The 12,587-nt window shown below is 44.2% G+C and overlaps 1 pseudogene; it reads left to right on the forward strand.

Moving 5' to 3' along the window:
* The first annotated feature begins 560 nt into the window (after window positions 1–560).
* On the forward strand, window positions 561–678 carry LOC124709293 (annotated as a pseudogene).
* The last annotated feature ends 11,909 nt before the right edge of the window (window positions 679–12,587 follow it).

Genomic DNA, 12,587 nt, shown 5'->3' on the forward strand with positions numbered 1-12,587 from the left:
CCAAACGTTTATTGCTTTTACTAAAAGTTAATTATTAATGCAGTTTATAGCAAATACAACATGGAACAGCTTTTGAGTGTTAGACTGGCATGCATTCGCGAGTAAATTGCACTGAGAGTTAACAGCAACTGTCAGACGGTCCATAAGTAAAAATTATCAATATACTGTTTAAATTCTTTGTGCTGCAACCGCTTTATAAATATATTTTGAGTAAAAAGGTAGAAGATAGTATGTGAGGTATAAATGCTGTGGAAAAATATCAAAGTTCAGCGAACTTAAGAGACGTTTTCTTAAAAAAACAATACTGGTCGAATTTTCAGAATATTTCTACTCCAAGTCAGTAGTGACCGGAAATAAGCAGAATAAATTAGTTCCCTCTGCAAGGACCTAAGTGCGTCAACGCACTAGCAACGATTTTGGTGATATCGGTTCTGTCGGCTACAGATACTGCATAGTGAATATACGTCAAATATTGTTGCACGTATTACAGTATCGTTGTGCACAATTATTTGTATCAATGATGTCGGGTATTTAATGTAATATCTTTACTTTCTTTCTCACGCAACGGCCCTGCCGCAGTGGATACACCGGTTCCCGTCAGATCACCGAAGTTAAGCGCTGTCGGACGTGGTCGGCACTTGGATGGGTGACCATCCGGGTCGCCATGTGCTGGTGCCATTTTTCGGGGTGCACTCAGCCTCGTGATGCCAACAGAGGAGCTACTCGACCGAATAGAGGCGGCTCCGGTCAAAGAAAACCATCACAACGACCGGGAGAGCGGTGTGTTGACCATACGCCCCTCCTATCCGCATCCTCACCTTAAGGATGACACGGCGGTCGGATGATCCCGATGGGCCACTTGTGGCCTGAAGACGAAGTGCTTTTTTTTTTTTTTTTTTTTTTTTTTTACTGTCTCACCTCATTATATCTACATCTACATCCATACTCCGCAAGCCACCTGACGGTGTGTGGCGGAGGGTACCTTGAGTACCTCTATCGGTTTTCCCTTCTATTCCAGTCTCGTTTTGTTCGTGGAAAGAAGGATTGTCGGTATGCTTCTGTGTGGGCTCTAATCTCTCTGATTCCTTTGTTTTCGGATTGCATTTCCTTAGGATTCTTCCTATGAATCTCAGTCTAGCATCTGCTTTACCGACGATTAACTTTATACGATCATTTCATTTTAAATCACTCCTAATGCGTACTCCCAGATAATTTATAGAATTAACTGCTTCCATTTGCTGACCTGCTATTTTGTAGCTAAATGATAAGGGATCTATCTTTCTATGTATTCGCAGCACATTACACTTGTCTACATTGAGATTCAATTGCCATTCTCTGCACCATGCGTCAATTCGCTGCAGATCCTCCTGCATTTCAGTACAATTTTCCATTGTTACAACCTCTCGATATACCACAGCATCATCCGCAAAAAGCCTCAGTGAACTTCCGATGTCATCCACAAGGTCATTTACGTATATTGTGAATAGCAACGGTCCTACGACACTCCCCTGCGGCACACCTGAAATCACTCTTACTTCGGAAGACTTCTCTCCATTGAGAATGACATGCTGCGTTCTGTTATCTAGGAACTCTTCAATCCGATCACACAATTGGTCTGATAGTCCATATGCTCTTACTTTGTTCATTAAACGACTGTGAGGAACTGTATCGAACGTATTGCGGAAGTCAAGAAACACGGCATCTACCTGGGAACCCGTGTCTATGGCCCTCTGAGTCTCGTGGACGTGTTCAACAGCATTACGTTTAGCTACTGAACAAAACTGTCACGACCTAAACTCTTCGTTACTTTCAGTTTAAGTAAGGTTAGAAAGAAAATTTTTAAAACTATTTGAATGAATATGGCAGGTTGGAAACCGAAGGCTTTTACCGCGTTTGAGGAGTACTGGGCGTGGATTCACGGAAGTCAAGCAAACGGTGCAGTGACGGAAGTGCTCACGGGCGGAAGTACTCACTGGTTGCGTGACAAGTCGAGGAGCGTGAGCGCCGGCAGGGCGCAGAAGGCGTGCGCGCCGACGCTGGTCAGCGCGCCCCCGGTCACCTTCAGGGTCGTCACCTTGGGCAGGGTGCGGCCCCGGAAGCTGGAGCTGTCCAGAGCCGAGACTGCCGTGTTGGTGAGGAGCAGCAGCTGGAGGTCGCTGGGCAGCAACCGCGGCACCTCAGTCACCGCCGTCCCGGAGCACTGCTGTCCCACGTGCTGGTAGTCCGCCGAAGGGTACCACCCGCACGCCATCTCCGCTGTCGTGCAAGCCGGTACGCACAGAGACAGTACGGCTAGCTTTCCGATCATCTTTGTCTTGTTCTGTGAACAAATGAGAGTGGCAGAGAAGTACCGTGATTTTCATGGGATGCATGGTCTACAAATTCCCCAATAACAGTGGAATATACCGGGTGATCAAAAACTCAGTATAAATTTGAAAACTGACTAAATCACGGAATAATGTAGATAGAGAAATACAAATTGACACACATGCTTGGAATGACATGGGGTTTCATTAGAACCAAAAAAAAAAAAAAAAAAATTACAAACGTTCAAAAAATGTCCGACAGGTGGCGCTTCATCTGATCAGAATAGCAATAATTAGCATAACAAAGAAAGACAATTCAAACATGATGTTCTTTACAGGAAATGCTCAATATGTCCACCGTCATTCCTCAACAATAGCTATAGTCGAGAAATAATGTTGTGAACAGCACTGTAAAGCATGTCCGGAGTTATGGTGAGACATTGGCGTCGGATGCTGTCTTTCAGCATCCCTAGAGACGTCGGTCGATCACGATACACTTGCGACTTCAGGTAACCCCAAAGCCAATAACTGTACAGACATAGGTCTGGGGACCTGGGAGTCCAAGCATGACGAAAGTGGATCTTTCACGTGTCTAGCAATATGAGGTGTTTTTTTTTTTTGTTCTAATAAAACCCAATGTCATTCCAAGCATGTCTGTCAATTTACACCTCTCTATCTACATTATTCCGTGGTTTATTAAGTTTTCAAATTTATACTGACTTTTTGATCACCCAGTACATAATATAATTAATTTTTTATTTAAATTCTGATTTATATCTGCGTAATGGTCTAAAGTATTACATCTACAAAATATTACATATACATCTGCGCACTCTGACCATAACTAAATGGTTATGAACTGCGTATTAAAACTGAACAAACTGTAAAACTGCAGGTAATTAAGGAGACGGTATCTGGCTAAGCTGAAAGTAACAGAAGGTTGAGGTTTCAAAGGGAGCGTTAGGCAACTATTGGCTGAAACGGTGGTCATGAGCACAATAGAAAACGAGTAGTTAGTTCTGAGAGATGAAACACTGAAGGCAGCTGGGAATCAAATTGGCAAAACCCACAAATCACAGCACAAACCCGTCGATAACGGACGAAATATTGAAAATAATTGACGAAAGGAAAAAATGTGAAGATGCGGAAACTAAAGCAGGGAACAGCAACTACAGAAGTTTAGAAATGAGACTAACAGGAAATGCAAAATGGCAATGCAGCAATGGATAAACGAGAAAAGCAAGGATTGTGAAGTATGCATAACTGGATCATAGACAAATGTCGCCTATAGGAAAATTAAAGAGGCCCTTTCTACAAAAGAGATTCAGCTGTATGAATATCACGAGCTCTGACAGTTAACCGCTACTAAGCAATGAAGGTAACTAATATGTATAAGGGAAAGAAAGGCAACATTACAGGCAAAGATGAGGAAGGAGATGAAGGTGAGCTACGAGAATGATACTACGAGAAGAATCTGTATTGCAGTGAAAGATATCAGTCGAAAAACACCCCAGGAGTAGACGATATCACCTAGACATTACTAAAATCCTCGGGAGATCCCCCCCATGACACAGATCCTCCAGCTGAAGTTGTATGAGGCAGCAGAAATACACTCAGAGTTTAAAAAATGTAATAAATCCAATTACAAAGAAGGAAATTGCTGACAGACGTGAGCTATAATTGAACTATCACTTTAGTTAGTAATGCTAGCAGAATTCTAACATGAATTACACAGCCTGACAAAAAAAAAACAGAAGCACCGCGAGGAAAGTATACGATGCCTCTGTAACTTTGCATAAGCACATATCATTGGCGGGGACGTAAGTGATCGGAGTTGCAATTCCTGCGACAGGTAGAACGCCCACCAGAGTGCATTAATCTTGGTCCTGTTTAGTGTTTGTTACGGGGACTGGTAGCGTAGGTAGGGGGCGGGGGTGGTGAACAGCGTCAGATGTTGCGAGTTCGCTGTTAAGGACACGGAGATTCCGCGTACTCGTGTGAGACAGCCTTATCAGCACCTGACAGAGTTTCAAAGTTCATTTTGGGTCCCCCTTTGCCTGGCTAGTCGAATCATGCAATATCCAGATTTATGGGGCTTTCGGATGTGACAATGGCCCGAAGTTGGACAGTATGGAAACGTGACGACAGGTATACTCGTCCTCAAGGTTCCGGCAGACCACGTCTGGCCACCACAATGAAGGTTCACCGTACTGTCCACCCAACCACATTTGCGCTTGTCATCTGCGAACAAGTAATGGACTCCCTCCAACGCACAATGACCTCCCCATGTGTAGGCTGTAGTTAACACCACGACACAGACGGCTGTGTTTGGTGTGGTGCCGCGTCAGGGAAGCATGGATTGCTGATGAATTGTGTTCAGCGTTGAATCGTGTTTCTTCACTACCCCGAATGACCATCGTTGGCGGGTGTGGCGGCGACCTGAGCGGGATCCCATTCTTCCATTGCTTTTGGGACGCTCAGTTGCGCAAGTTCTGGCGTGAGACACCGCGTATGACTTCAGGCTACAGTTGGTAGTGACTCATGTGTCTCCTCTGTAGTGATAGTACGGCGGTGACGTTGTGCTCGCCCACAGGCGGCACATGTCGTTATCAACTGTCTGCGGGGTGTTAATTCTGTGGTCAGAGAGATCGACAGATCTGTCCCCAACAGAACATGTGTGGGTCCATCTCGGACGACAAACACAAACCGACGAGGTGGCGCAGTGGTTAGCACACTGCGCCCGCGTTTCGGAGGACGTCGCTTCGAATCTGCGTCGGACCGTCCAGATTTACATTTTCCGTGATTTCCCAATAGCGCTTCCGCCAAATACCGGGACGTTTCCTTTGGAAGGGCACAGTCGACTTCTACATCCTTGAATCATTCCGAGCTTGTATTTCGTGTCTAAATGTTTCGGTGCTGGTACACTCAACAAAGCCAGACTCCTCCGGCTCATCCCAACGACGGCTGCTGCCGTGGAAGCCAGGGAACAATGCAGGGCTCTTCAACGACACAAGCGCCACCCTTCAATGGATAATTTTAATTGCGTTCGAGAGACTCCCGGTTAAAGTGCAGTTTTTAATAAAGAAAAGAAACCAGGAGTATTGGAATCAAAACATCCCAAATATGCTGTCCCACATCCCATCGTCAGATACATTGACTAAACTCTGCTGCATTTGCGGTCCTCCACCACCGACGGCGGTTCCTGGCATCCTTGTTGTTGGTAACCTCTGCACTGATCCCATGGTACTCGAAGGCTGCTTCGCAGCTCACTTTCTTCGGACGCTAGCTCTTTCCTAAGACAGTGGTCCAGGATATCAAAGACCTGTTTCAACAGTTGTCGCCAATCTTGGCTCTAGTGAGTATACAACTGCTTTATGATTCTCTTCCCAACCGGATCAGTGCATGCCCCAGGCCAGACGGGGTGCAAAGTCGTGCTGAAAAGTGGGCCCATACTGCGAAGTTATTTGTAAATTTAACCTGATATTGTAATCATTTAAAAAACATAGCAGTCATTGAAAAACATTGCATCCGTTCTCAACTCGTTTCGTTCCCTCCTCTGGATATTTCACTTATCGTCGTAAATATATTTACAGAATACTGGAAAAGTGGTAGAAGTCGAGTTTAGGGAAGATAACTTTGAATCCCGGAGAAATATACGAACACCCAAGACAGTACTGGCCCTACGGCGTATCTTAAAAGAAAGGTTAAACCTGTGTTTAAAGCATTTATCCATTTAGAGAAAAGCCCGCATCTCGTGGTCGTGCGGTAGCGTTCTCGCTTCCTACGCCCGGATTCCCGGGTTCGATTCCCGGCGGGGTCAGGGATTTTCTCTGCCTCGTGATGGCTGGGTGTTGTGTGATGTCCTTAGGTTAGTTCGGTTTAAGTAGTTCTAAGTTCTAGGGGACTGATGACCATAGATGTTAAGTCCCATAGTGCTCAGAGCCATTTGAAGCATTTAGAGAAAACTTTTGTCATTGTTGACTGGAATGCACACAACAAACAGTTCAGCTAACATAGAATATTATTTAATGGGCAAAAAATGTTTTCATCCATTGATACGATGATGAACTAAGTTAGAGAAAGATGTCCTAGAAGAGGAAATATTAACTGGAAACGGAAAACGCTTGTAAGCAATCATATCATTACTTCCAATCAATTCAGCTAACTTACCATTCAGCTTACAATGGCAATAATTTCCTCCAAGATTAGCGTGCAGTATAAATGAGCCCAAGGGCAAACATTCCAGAGTATCGGACAGGATTTAAAAGCATCGTGCTTCTTGCACTGGTAACTATATGTACCGCCTTAGCGTGTTTCGAAACACAAAATTTGTTCGTCGTTGCATCCGAAAGAGGAACACCAAATGTATAACAATATACTTACAGTAAGTTAAATGCTATACGGCTGAGAGAATGCTAATTTTTTTCCCAGAAAGCAAATGAAAATAAGCAAAGTGCATATTTCCCACCTAATACACAACGAATGAAAATAAAAAGATCGAAAAGGGACTATATAAATTACGTGATGAGTTAGACAATAGTATTTTGAGGTCACGCGTCCGCCATTTTGTGATGAGACTATCTGATGATGAGCGCTGTAAAATTTCTGCGTAAAAATGATAACACGTACCACAGAGAGTCATTCGTTTGATCGACGTCAGTAAAAGCAATATCCGGAATATCTTAAATATAACATCTTGCTCATAGCGACAATATCATTGCAATAATAAACTAGCCCGAGAGGCTAACTCAGGTCAATATGTGTGTGAGCTCACCCCACGTCATCAACAGACGTTGTCCGCCGTCGGGAAACAAACTGCGCCACAGCCCATATGTAACACTTTTTTTATAAATTTCTATCATTCTTTCCGAAATTAACTTTCTTTTTAGAGAGAGGGAGACAGGCCAAGGCAAATTTTGAAAACGTTCTGAAAGAAAATATGAGAATAGGAGAAGAGTGCGAGAAACAGTTTTGCTGAACTCTTTTAATGTGAAACATTGGACAGAACAGATGGCTTTCGAAGGTATGCAAGTTGTGTCTGATTCACTGACTATGCACGCGAAAGTAAAAGAAAACTATGTGTATTAATTTTACATGTTTTAAGCATGTGATCTGAGACACTACGCTATAACGTCAGGAACGAGATAACATCAGCAAAAAGATAAGAACGTCACTCCATGGAGGAGTGCCTCAGAAAAGTATTTTCAGCATTCAAGATTCCGTGTGATTGTAGTAATTCACTTAGCAGGACAAAAATAGATACAGTTTTGGTCATTTGACAGTAGCTTGGCTAATTAATTTAGTATCTGAGACATTTCGTACTGGCTGGAAGATTGTTCATCCGAATGGACGTTTTTCCAACTGACACATGCCAGGTAATTTTTGCTTTTTTGTTTTTCATTTACATGCAAAATAATGAAAGAGAACCACTGAAACGGATGACAAGTGTATCATGAGGAGCTTCTTGCGACGAACCTATTACGGTACGTAATTTGTTCCTGCAAAACTTTTAAAATCGAAAACTGACATGAAGCATGAACATAATGAAATACTAAAGGGCAAAAAAATTACTTACCCAAATTCTACAAAACTTCTGATACTTAGCAGCAGCGGTCTTTGAAGGACTCAGCATCACGTATCGCGAAGTATCGGAGCAGAGGATAAGAACCCCACCTTGGGTACGGTTTTATAGGTCGTTCCTCCTCAGATAGTACTATCAGTCGTACGACAACGAACTGAGTCGAAGATCACCGAAATCCGCTCGTTCGTAGAAGATAAAAGAGGAAACAAAATGGCAGAAACTTTTTGAAGTGTCTCGACTGTTGATAACGTGTTACCATCAGACGACGCATCGGAATAAGAGTGATAGCGAGATCGGCAGCAGCTTAACGGCCATCCAGGTTCTCTTTTGAAGGGCCTCCATGCTGTCCTTAGCGAAGCCTTTCGATCGCCACAGTGGCTTTCTGCGCCTAGGTTATTATCTAGCTCTCCAGGCCTTCACAAACCTACTCCCTGTGTTAAGTTGGACGATGTCTTTGTTATTGTAATGGTGTGGCATCCTAAACGGGGGGAAAACAGACAATCTTCGTGCCAAGTTGTGCCTCAAAATGAAATTAACGACTTTCTGAATGAATGTAAACTTCTTACTGACGCTCACCCCCTTGGAAATTAAAAGGATTGGTTTATTATGCAAAACTATAAGATTAAATTTTGTTAAAGCTTAAAAATCTGTTCGAGGCCAAGAGCTCATGAAATAAATACTTTTCAATAAAGCCCAATTACGAAAGTCCCCTCCCCCAAATAAACCAATAAAGCCCAATTTCGAAGACTTAGTCCTCTCGATTATCCCAAACCTTTCGTCAGCTTACTCTCTCCTTTGAGGCTAAAATGTCCTCAAAACAAAACAATACTTCTTGAAAATAGAACTCCTCTTGACTGAAACTCATGTTAGGGACCTGTTGTCTAGAAATGCTGGGGAGATCCTCTGCTTTAGGCCCATTTCATCAAGTGCAGACGGCCTGGAAACATCGCTTCCACTCCAGTGAGTGTTCGCGTGCTACTGAGACTTTGTACTACTACGACGGGAATACGGCTTCGCACCTACGTGTTCATCATCGCAAAGTTATGTAACCATTTAGTAACTTGTTTTTGCCTACAGAAAACATCGTTAATTTTAAACGCAGTACCGATGTGCTTTACCTCTCCTGCTCCTACTCGCTTCCTTCATTCGGCCTAGTTTGCAGAACACAGGAGCAGACCCACGGGCCGCCATCAAGGCGGGGTACAAAAATATCAGTCTCAGCCAAAGAATTTTCTTAAAAACGTCACCTAAGTTGGGTGATTAATCTCCAACTTTGTCTTGAGGCGACTGCAATATTTCTGGCTGTGGTGCATTTTGCTAGAAGCTCGCCTTGATGCAGTTTGATACACGCGAAGTAGCATACGGGAGAAAAGTAGACTGAGGTACAAGCAGCAGATGGTACAGTATGTACCAGTCCGTGGGTGTGTCGGCCAATTGCACTGAACTTGCCTCTGATTGGTAGGCACATTCGGGTGCTGCGGGCCAAAAGCCTACCTTCTCTTATTAATTATTTATTTACTTTTCACTGTATTGAACTCAGTTTCTAGTATGACAATCTCTCATGGTTACCCTACAAGTCTACTGTTCTTGCCGGCCGCGGTGGTCTAGCGGTTCTAGGCACTCAGTCCGGAACCGCGCGACTGCTACGGTCGCAGGTTCGAATCCTGCCTCAGGCATGGATGTGTGTGATGTCCTTAGGTTAGTTAGGTTTAAGTAGTTCTAAGTTCTAGGGGACTGATGACCACAGATGTTAAGTCCCATAGTGCTCAGAGCCATTTGAACCATTTTCTACTGTTCTTGTTTATTAAATTTCACTAGTTTTGAGAAACAAGAGAGTAATGATATTGAAACCGAAGACGTTCGGATCGCTTGGGCGCGCCTGGGAGACGAAGTACTTTGCCTGCGCTACTCACTCTGTCACGGGCGTTCTGGAGGGACGGACATGTCGTACTCTATCTCGGAAGTTGGATAGAAAAGTTACCGTTCAATTAAAAAAGCTACACTATGTGATCGAAAGTATCCGGACACCCTCAAAAACATACGTTTTTCATATTAGGTGCATTGTGGTGCACCCTACTACCAAGTACTCGATATCAGCGACCTCAGTAGTCATTAGACATCGTGAGAGAGAAGAATAGGGCGCTCCGCGTAACTCACGGATTTCGAACGTGGTCAGGTGATTGGGTGTCACTTGTGTCATACGTCTAAACATCCCTAGCTCCACTCTTTCCGATGTGATAATGGAAACGTGAAGGGACATGTACAGCACAAAAGCGCACAGACCGACCTCGACTGACACAGACCGCCGACAGTTGAAGAGGCTCATAATGTGTAATAGGCAGACATCTATTTAGACCATCACACAGGGATTCCAAACTGCATCAGAATCCACTGCAAGTACTATGACAGTTAAGCGGGAGGTAATGAAACTTGGATTTCATGGTAGATTGGCTCCTCATAAGTCACACATCATGCCGGTAAATGCCAAACAACGCATCGCTTGGTGTAAGGAGCGTAAACACTGGACGATTGAACAGTGGAAAAACGTTGTGTGGAGTGACGAATCACGGTACACAATGTGGCGATCCGATGGCAGGGTGTGGGTATGGCGAATGCCCGACGAACTTCATCTGCCAGCGTGTGTAGTGGTAACAGTTAAATTCGGAGGTGGTGGTGTTATGGTGTGGTCGTGTTTTCATGGAATTCAGTATGGTGTTTTGCGTGGTGTTACCATAGTACAGGCCTACATTGATGTTTTAAGCACCCTCTTGCTCCCCACTGTTGAAGAGCAATCCGGGGATGGCGACTGCATCTTTCAACACGATCGAGCACCTGTTCATAATGCACGGCCTGTGGCGGACTGGTTACACGACAATAACATCCCTGTAATGGACTGGCCTGCACATTGTTCTGACCTGAAGCCTAGAGAACACCTTTGGGATGTTTTGGAACGCCAAATTCGTGCTAGGCCTCACCGACCAACATTGATACCTCTCCTCAGTGCAGTACTCCGTGAAGAATGGGCAGCCATTTCCCAAGAAACCTTCCAGCACCTGACAGAATGTAAGCGTGCGAGAGTGGAAGCTGTCACCACGGCTACGGTTGGGCCAACACCATACTGAATTCCACCATGAAATTGTAAGTCGTTGTCATCCAGATGTCCGGATATTTTTGATCACATAGTTTATGTCAAGCGTTTTGAAGGACAGTGTAAAATGTGTGAATATTTAAATAATAACCAAACAGGATACATTAATGAGAAGTTCGCGTGCCGTTATTGTTAATACTTCAGATCTTACACTCTGTGGATAGAGAGACTAACCTGGACAGGTGACATCCCATAAAAAGCACAATCACAGGTTCGAGATGACAGCATAGCAGCCTCCGCCGAATAAGATCCCACGACCGTCAAGCTGTCTTCTGCGCTGGTGACACAACATTAGAAGACTACAGGTTGGTGGAAAGGACGGTCAGAGACTCTTATTTAAGTTCTCTAGATCTCTTGAGCCCTTAGATCTGACTTCCAAAGGACGCATAATTTTTACGGCGGAGTGGATCTTGGAACGATACGTAGGAATGGCGGCACCTGCCGTTTATTATCTGATCGGCTAAGGCGAATTTTCTATATTTGTAGAATTTGAAGCTATATTCCCGTTTGTTAGATATGAATAAATTTATTGACGCAAAATAATAGCATGAGCCTTCTAATGTCGTGTTTTGAGTTTCTAGATGCGAAGAATCCTGTTAAACCAAGCGGAAATGCCTTTGTTGTACTGTTCATAAACCCTCGAATCCGGAGCGATACTCTATCCAAGGAGCGATGTCCAGTGGATAAGAATTAGTTTTTCTTTAAGTCAGTTGAAATTTTGACTGATTTAGGTACGAATCGTAGAAGGGTTGGAGAAAAATATTCAAAGACCGCTAGAAACGCATGCCTCAACACAAATGCCGATGCTAGTAAAGCCTGCAGGTGGTACTGTTGTATTTGACTACGATCGCACCTGTGCAATGCCCACAATACGTTCAATGTTCTATTTAGTTGTGAGTACATCTTGTCGGAGCTAAGTGGATCCCAAGGTAGGTAAATAGTTGGTGCTCGTACGGTGAATGCTTCTGTAATCGAGGTAGCCGAAGTATTTGGCGGTTCATGAGGCGCCGTACCGAAGCTTTACATCGCGTAAGGTGAAAATGGGAAACCATCACCAGTAAGTCACAACTCGCCAAAAGTGTTGAATGATCGTCACGGACCGTCATGGGAGGTAATCTTGATGAAAAATAAGAGGATAACGGCTGCAGAAGTCACTGCATGGCCATCACGAACGCTGTCAATACAAAGAGAAAAAAAGGTTGGCGCTCCATAACCTGGCAAATACAGGACGGACTGGAACTCCAAAGCCACAGATCAGTGATGTAAATGCCCGTAACAGGAAAATGCGATCTCCAAGCCATAAGACTGGTCTGTGGAGTAATGGAAGAAAGTCATTTGGTAGAATGAGTCTTGTGTCACACTGTTTCCAACTCCTGGGTGAGTTTAAGTCTGTCGTACGCCGGCCCAATCCAACGACGTAGAGTGCTTGCTGCCGAGAGTGAAACATCGCGGCGGGTCAGTGGTGATTTGGGCAGACTCATCGTGGTGTTCCATAGGCTGCATGGTTACACTGAAAGGTCACTTCACTGCTTGGCTCATTAGGTCCACCCCG

This window comes from Schistocerca piceifrons, chromosome 7 (assembly GCF_021461385.2).
Source record: "Schistocerca piceifrons isolate TAMUIC-IGC-003096 chromosome 7, iqSchPice1.1, whole genome shotgun sequence".
In the NCBI taxonomy this organism is placed as follows: Eukaryota; Metazoa; Arthropoda; class Insecta; order Orthoptera; family Acrididae; genus Schistocerca; species Schistocerca piceifrons.